Source organism: Hyperoodon ampullatus (genome assembly GCF_949752795.1).
Source record: "Hyperoodon ampullatus genome assembly, chromosome: 14".
NCBI classification, from domain to species: Eukaryota; Metazoa; Chordata; class Mammalia; order Artiodactyla; family Ziphiidae; genus Hyperoodon; species Hyperoodon ampullatus.
Window position 1 is genome coordinate 74,466,368 of NC_136927.1, and position 8,897 is coordinate 74,475,264.

An 8,897-nucleotide genomic window follows, 5' to 3' on the forward strand; every position below is an offset into this window, starting at 1 on the left:
TTACAATCATAGATTTTCTCTTCTGTATCAGTTCGCTCATTTTGAGTGTGGGATGACTTCTGCAAGGCTTCCTCACTTCTGTTATACTCAACAGGTTTTCCTCCTGTGTGCATTCTCTGATGTTGAGTAAGGTTCGACTTCTTGCCAGAAGATTTCCCCAATTTGTTACATTCACAGTGAGCTCTCTGATGTGCACGTTTTGACTTCAAGCATGAGGATTTCCTATTTTTACTGGATTCATGTGGTTTCCTTTCCTTAAGAGTTCTTGGACAAGCACCAAGCTTTAACTTTTGGAGGAAGGCTTGTCCATACTTGTTACCTTCAGAGGGTTTCTCTCCTGTATGAGCTCTCTTACATGCAACAAAGGCTGTTTTTCTGTGAAAAGCTTTCTCACAATGATTATATTCAAGACATTGCTCCAAAGCTGAATTCTTCTGACACTGAATAAAGTCCTCAATTTGTCTGTGGGATTTCCCCTTTTGATCATTTTCACCGGGCTTGTTCCCTGTATGGGTTTTCTCATGCACAGTAGTAAGGAATCCACATCCATTGAAATCATTAGATTTTTTTCTCACACTGCTTCTATTACTAATAACTAATTCAAAAACACTTTTCAAGTTTGTTACAAATGGGTCACATTGATGGGATATTTTTTTTGAGGGCACTAGATTTGTGGTCATATTAAGTGTTTCTCTGAAGGTCTTATTTCTATCCTCAGTCAATGTTTTGTTGTTGATGAATGAACCTTGCCTCAAATACTTGTCTTCATTTTCTTGGCTTATCTCTTCCATGTTATTGGTTCTTTGGACTTCTAGAAATATAAAATATTAACATACATTATAAATCTTAACACATTTCTTAAGGAATAGGCTTGTATACAAATGCCCTAAGTTGAGTTAATTCTTAGGTTTTCAGACACAGTCTCCTGGGATGAAAGAACTCCTAAGCATATATTTATCCTACTCTTTTAGTTGGTACATGAAAACAAAAACAAAAACACATATTGCAGTAGAAAAAGGGAGAGAAAGCTGAAAATTAATACAAGAAGCTTTGGCTTGTTACAAAAATTACCTCAAAATGGGCAGAGAGTTTGAAATAAAACACAAGGAGTGGTGAAGTGAGTCCAAAGGATGTCAGGAAAACAACTGATCCGAGGATGGAGGGTATTAAAAGAATGGGGCAAAGATAAGGGACACTGAGTAGGGAGACAAGGAAGACTAAAGGGTGATCAAGGGAAGGGTCAGAGCAGAGATAGATAAGCCATGTTTGCATATCATTTGATTCTATCAGAGCTAATCAATAGTTATTTGTCTTGATTGACAACTTTACTTTTCCCTCTTTCAATCTGCTGATGTACTGTACCAACTGACTGTGCCCTGTCACAATACTGATTTTTAATTTCACTTTTAAAATACTGAAGTATAGTTGATTTACAATATTGTGTTAATTTTAGGTGTACAGCAAAGTGATTCGGTTATGCATGTACATATGTATATGCTTATATTCTTTTTTTTATTCTTTTCCATTATAGTTTAATACAAGATATTGAATATAGTTCCCTGTGTGATACAGTAAAACCTTGTTGTTTAATTCTACTTTCACGTCGTTTTTTATTCCTCTCTGATTTCTCTTTTTTTGTGAGAACTCAAGCACCTGGCTATTCGACTTGGTCTTAGGACCTTTATTAATCTTTGTCTTAAAAATTTTTGGCTATGAGTGATTATTATTATCTTCTACTATTTTCATTTTATGCAATAACATTGTTTGTATGGTTAAAAACTTAAGATTTTCTGTAGCAGATAAAACAAATAGAAGCCAATATGCTAGCAAGAAAAATCTGATATTGAATTTTCATACTTAGACTTTATACTAGATTTTTATACCTAAATTCACAACACATGTTCAACTGATCATCCCACAAGCCTACAGTACTGTCAGCTCCTATCAGACCAGGGTATTTAATTCCATCAACTGTGTGTTTCCAACAACAAATACACTCTCATGGTCTTCACTTAGCACATATTACGTCCTTAGCTCTACTCAGAACCTAGATATCCTTCAGAGTAATGCTACTATCCCACTGTTAAAAAAAAATCTCAACACTTTAAGTTCCATTTGTGGTAAAATTGGCAAGTAAATACTGTCTGTATAATATATTCTAACACTATTTCCACAGCTACGATACTTCCTATTTCTGCGAACAAGCCTGACTTTCATTGCTTTTGGCAGTTTTTCCACTTTTTTTAAAGTTTGGGATTTCAGTTGCCTCCAACCTCTTAAAAAAATGGAATTGACATTAAAATTTTTTTCCTTGTGGCCTTTGGATAATTTGCAGGGGGAAAAAAAGGGCGATGCTGACTACATTTGCATCTGCATATTGGGAATTCACTCTTTCCTTCTAAAAAACACCTTTTTCACGTGGCTCCTGGGAAACCCCTGACTCCTGATTCTCCCTCTACCATAGTGGGTGCTCCTTCTTGGTCTCTTTTGCTAGAGCCCTATGTCTCCGTGACCTCCAAATGTAATGCTCAAGGGTGCAGTCCCTGACCTCTTCTCTTACCTACTATCTTACTCAGAGTAGAATTCAGTCTTACCAGGCCTATAAAGCTTTGCCTCTAGCTAACTGTCTGACATCATCTGCTGCTTTCTCCTCACTGAACCCTCTCCAGTCCCACCAACTTCCCTGCTGTTCTCTGACTACACCAGGCACGCTCCTGTCTCAGAGGCTTGGCATCTGCTGTTCCTTGATCTGGAATCTCAGATAACCCGTCGCTCACTCCATCCCTTCATTCAAGATTCCATTCTACTCTCCTGTTCAAATGTCCACCTCCTCAAAGGGGCCTTCCCTGACTTCCTTCTGAAAAAGGACTCCCTGTAGGTCTCCATCCCCTTCATCTGACTTTAATTTCTCAGAGTGCCAATTACTACCAGACATGTTATATATGGATCTGCTATTTGGATCTACTGATAGGAGCAGAGACTTCGCTTTTGTATCTCCTGTGACTTAGAACGTGACTGGTGCATAGCTGGTGCTTCGTAAATATTTATTGAATAAAATGATCCATCAACAAATGCATATTCACAGAACATTTGGCACAGGAGGGAACGTAAAGGATGGCCATTATTGAACAGAGAGAAAAACAGAGAGATAAAGGTCTAGGATGAGGAAGGCAGCAACTGGATTCTGCAAAAACCAAGCGAATCTCTCTCTATAAAAGTCAAACAGAAAACAAAGAGTATTTATATATGAGAGTGATATATGGAAGCCTAATATCTAAGGTATGGTAGTCATCTGCCTTTAGTCACTCCTAAAAGTTTGGAGCCTCTAAAAGAGATTCCTAAAAGCCATTTCAAAGATACTACCCCCTGAACTGGCCACTTTGGATCCAGTTTCCCCTGGCTGCCTTCCAGATGACCTCATTAACTCACCTGGATGGCTCTCACTTGGGAGTTGTCCCTTTAATATCCATGGTTCTTCTTCTTGTTCCAACTTGAGTATCAGCTCAGGTTTGGAAACACAGTGACCTGTTGTGGGAAATGACATGGGACTTGGCAAAGTTACTTAGGAGTCAAGCCCTTTGAAGAATCAGAAGGGAGAAGCTTTAGGAGCTGTAGAATGATGGGGACCCTTTCACTAGGGAGGTGAGAATACAATATCCTTTCAAGTTCCCTAAAAGGTTTTTGAATCCAAAATCTCAAACCCAAAATGCATGATGCGCTACAGTGACTTGGTTCCTAAGACAGGAAATGCATGCTGTCGGGAGCGGCACGGGAAGCTGGGCTTACCCAGGGACACCAGGTGCCCGTAGTTCTCCAGCATCACACCCCTGTACAGGAGCCTCTGAGCACGGTCCAGCAACTGCCACTCCTTCTGGGTGAAGTCCACTGATACATCCTCGAACAACACCGATCCCTGTAATAGCCCAAGGCTGCTCAGTCTGCAGTGCTCAAGACCAGATGGCACGGGAAATATGTAGGGGGTACTGATTCTACCATATTCACTGCAAAGAGTTGACCAGAAAATGTTATAAAGGTCCTCTACCACATACCGTCCATCATGTTATACAGGCAGACCCCAGAGATATTGCAGGTTTGGTTCCAGACTACTGCAATCGAGTCACACGAATTTTGGGGGGTTTCTCAGTGCATATAAACATTATATTTATGCTATTTACTAAGCATGCAATAGCATTATATCTAAAAAAGCAACGTACATGCCTTAATTTAAAAACACTTTATTGCTAAAAAAATGCTAACAATCGAGCCTTCAGCAAGTTGTAACCTTTTTGCTGGTGGAGGGTCTAGCCGTGATGTTGGTGGCTGATCAGGGTGGTGGCTGCCGAGAGCTGAGGTGACCATGGCAATTTCTTAAAATAAGACAACAATGAATTCTGCCACATTGATTGATTCTTCCTTTCACGAACGATTTCTCTTTAGCATGCAATGCTGTTTGATAGCATTTTACCCACAGTAGGACTTGTTTCAAAATCGGAGTCAATCCTCTTAAACCCTGCCACTGCTTTATCAACTAAGTATGTGTAATATTCTAAATCCTTTGTTGTCATTTCAACAATCTTTGCAGCATCTTTCCCAGGAAAGATGAAGTACTTTCCTGAAGTAACCCCTGAAGTTACTTCCTCCACTGAAGTCTTGAACCCCTCAAAGTCATCCTTGGGGGTTGGAATCAACTTCTTCCAAACTCTTGTTAATGTTGATATGTTGACTTCTTCCCATGAATCACAAATGTTCTTCATGGCATCTAGAATGGTAAATGCTTTCCAAAAGGTTTTCAATTTATTTTGCCCAGATCCATCAGAAGAATACCTATCTACTGCAGCTATCACCTTATTTTTTTTAAATTAATTAATTAATTAATTTATTTTTGGCTGCTTTGGGTCTTTGTTGCTGTGCGCGGGCTTTCTCTAGTTGCGGTGAGCGGGGGCTACTCTTTCATTGTGGTGCGCAGGCTTCTCATTGCGGTGGCTTCTCTTGCTGCGGAGCACGGGCTGTAGGCACGTGGGCTTCAGTAGTTGTGGCACGCGGGCTTAGTAGTTGTGGCTCACGGGCTCTAGAGCGCAGGCTCAGTAGTTGTGGTGCACGGGATTAGTTGCTCTGTGGCATGTGGGATCTTCCTGGACCAGGGCTTGAACCTGTGTCCCCTGCATTGGCAGGCGGATTCTTAACCACTGCACCACCAGGGAAGCCCAGCTATCGCCTTATGAAGTGTACTTCTTAAAGAAATTACTCCTTGCTCCATGAGCTGCACAATGCATGTTGTGTTAGCAGGCATGAGAACAACATTAATCTCATCGTCCATCTCCATCATAGCTCCTGGGTGACCAGGTGCATTGTCAGTGAGCAGTAATATTTTGAAAGGAATCTTTTTTTTTTTTTGGCAGTGGGTCTCAACAGTGGGATTAAAATATTCAGGAAACAATGTTATAAACAGATGTGCTGGCATCCAGGCTTTGTTGTTCCATTTATAGAGCCCAGGCAGAGTAGATTTAGCATAATTCTAAGGGTCCTAGGATTTTCAGAATGGTAAATGAGCACTGGCTTCAACTTCAAGTCACCAGCTGCATTAGCCACTAACAAGAGAGTCAGCCTGTCCTTTGAAGCCAGGCATTGACTTCTCCTCTCTAGCTATGAAAGTCCTAGATAGCAGCTTCCTGACCTCTCTCAGCCTTCATAATATTGAAGAGAGTTAGGGTCTTTCTCTAGATTAGTCTTTGGCTTAAGGAAATGTTGTGGCTGTTTTGATCTTCTATCCAGACCACTAAAACTTTCTCCATATCAGCAATAAGGCTGTTTCGCTTTCTTATCATTTGCGTGTTCACTGAAGTAGCACTTTTAATTTCCTTCAAGAACTTTTCCTTTGCATTCACAACTTGGCTAACTGTTTGGCACAAAAGGCCTAGCTTTCAGCCTGTCTCAACTTTCAACATGCCTCCCTCGCTAAGCTTAATCATTTATAGCTTTTGATTTTAAATGAGAAACATTCAACTGTTCCTTTCACTTGAACACTTAGAAGCCATCGTAGGGCTATTAAGTGGCCTAATTTCAATAGTGTTGTATCTCAGGGGATAGGGGGGTCTAAGGAGAGGGAGAGAGATGGGGGAAGAGCTGGTCAGTGGAGCAGTCAGAACACACAAAACATTTATAGATTAAGTTTGCCATCTTATATGGGCAAAGTTCGTGGTGCCCCAAAACAATTATAATAGTAACATCAAAGATCACTGATCACAGATCACCCTAACAAATACAATAATAATGAAAAAGTTTGAAATATTGCAAGAATTGCCAAAATGTGACACAGAGACACGAACTGAGCAAATGCTGTTGTGAAAATGGCACCAACAGACTTGCCTGATGCAGGGTTGCCACAAACCTTCAATTTGTAAAAAAAAAAAAAAAAAAAAAAAAAAGCACTATCTGCAAAGCTCAATAAAGCAAAGTACAATAAAATGAAGTCTACCTGTATTTTGTTGGAGAAAGAGAAATCATAGCAGAAATACTCTGCTTCTATCTTTAGTTGGTGATTCATAAAACAATTTGAGTTCCTCTATAGGCCTACAATTGTCCTAGCCATCGAGGATGCTAAGGTAAGACACTTGTCCTGTTTTGTCTTTTTAATTTATTTTATTGAAGTATAGTTGATTTACAATGTTGTGTTAATTTCTACTGTACAGCACAGTGATTCAGTTATACATATATATACATACTTTTTCATTCTTTTCTATTATGGTTTATCACAGGATATTTAATATACTTCCCTGTTCTATACAGTAGGACCTTGTTGCTTGTCCATCCTATATATTAATAGTTTTCATCTGCTAATCCCAAACTCCCAATCCGTCCCTCCCCCACTCCCCCTCCCCCTTGGCAACCACAGGTCTGTTCTCTTTGTGGGTCTGTTTCTGTTTTGCAGATAAGTTCATTTGTGTCATATTTTAGATTCCACATATAAGTGATATCACATGGTATTTGTCTTTCTCCTTCTGACTTCATTTAGTATGATAATCTCTAGGTCCATCCATGTTGCTGCAAATGGCATGATTTCATTCTTTTTTACGGCTGAGTAGGATTCCATTGTGTATGTGTGACACTGGTCCTGTCTTTAAGGAGTTTACAGAATGATGGTACTTTCTACATAAACATAGACATGCAGTAATAAATTACAGGAACCATGAAAAAATGTGTGTACGAGGTAGAGTGAGGTCACAAAGGGAGAGGCGGGTTAAATCTCAGCTTTTTCAGGGTGTGCTTCATGGAGGAGAAAAAGCTTTGATTGCACAACCTAACCTCCTCTGCCTCCAAAACTACAGCAGGGAGAGTCATAAAAACACCAATATACTTCTCAGATCAGAGGAAGTCTCTGGAAGATATAGAGTAGGAGGCAGATACTGGAGGCATTGTGCTCTCCCCTTAATGCAAACATAGAACGCGCAAAAGTCTCAAGTTCTGTTCAGAGCCCGGAGAGACCTCCCAGTTCAGCAGCAGCTGCAGCTGGAAGCCGAGATGGGCTCTGGGCTGAAGAACAGGGAACGTGAGTCACGGAAGGGCTGCCACACTCCTGACCCCCAGGAGGGGTGGGCTGAGGGTTAACACTCAGGAGAACATTCCCTGTAAAAAGCAAGAAACTTCAACAAGGACTTGCTGTATAGCACAGGGAACTCTACTCAACACTCTGTAATAACCTATATGGGAAAAGAATCTGAAAAAGAATAGATATATGTACATGTATAACTAAATCACTTTGCTGTACACCTGAAACTAACACAACATTGTCAGTCAACTCTACGCCAGTATAAAATAAAATTAAAATTTAAAAAAAAGCAAGGAACTGCCTGTAGGTGTCTGCGTGAACTTTGCATCCAAAGAGAGCAGCAGGGTACTGTGCTTAGTCCCCTGATTCGGTCACAGCTTTTGCTTTAAGGCAACTCTGGGGAAACAGACTATCATGCTCTGCCATCAGGTAAGGCACTACCCCCCTTGGCAAGCGGAAGGGGGTCCCCTCAAGCTTTGTCCCTCTCTGGAGAGCCTAAGTGAAGCCTGTTCTGTACACATAACCCAATAATCCGTATAAGAGGCCCCAAGTCAGTCCTTTCGTTCAAAGGAAAATCTTGCCAAGGAAACAGACCTCTGCCTTGCTGAGCCTCACACATCAGCTGCCTACATTGATCTAATGAGGCCTTTACCTTTCTCCTCACACAGAAAACAGCAAAGGGTCCAGATGCTGGAGGGAAAACAACGATCTGAGAAAGAAGCATCAGCAATAACAGATTTGAAGACTGCTAAACAAATTTAATGCCAGTAAAAAGCAACAGCCTGAAAGATAAGTACCAAGACCAAAAGATTGAAGACTATGAACACAAATGTAAGTAAAGATACTGATGAGAATAATTTTTAAGTATTCCCATTGGTGTCTGCAAATCATATAAGAGAGTCTTATTTCCCTAAAAGGAGAAAAGTTGGCTATGTACACAGAAAAAGGTTACAGATATTAAATATTCTTTTGCTGACTTAGGACAACAACAAAAAAACCAAAAACTCTTAAGATAAGACTTGAATACAAAATGACCCAAATGACAAAAATGAGCAAATCTCTCAACGCACGGAATAAAAACACAGAAAAATGGAAATGATGAAAGTAAAGGAGCACAGAGGGCCGACTGTGGAGAGGCACTGACCGTATCATGGGATTTCTGCGTGGCAGGAACAAAGAGAGTGGAGGGAAGGAAATAATCACAGAAAGAACCGAAAATGTCCCAGAGCAAGTCAGTCTTCATCTCCATAGGATCCATCCAATTACCAAGCAGGCACTCTGAAAAAAGACAGGCAGCCAGACACACTGCCTGCGGAAATATCTGAAGCCCAAGGATAATGAAAAACTTGCA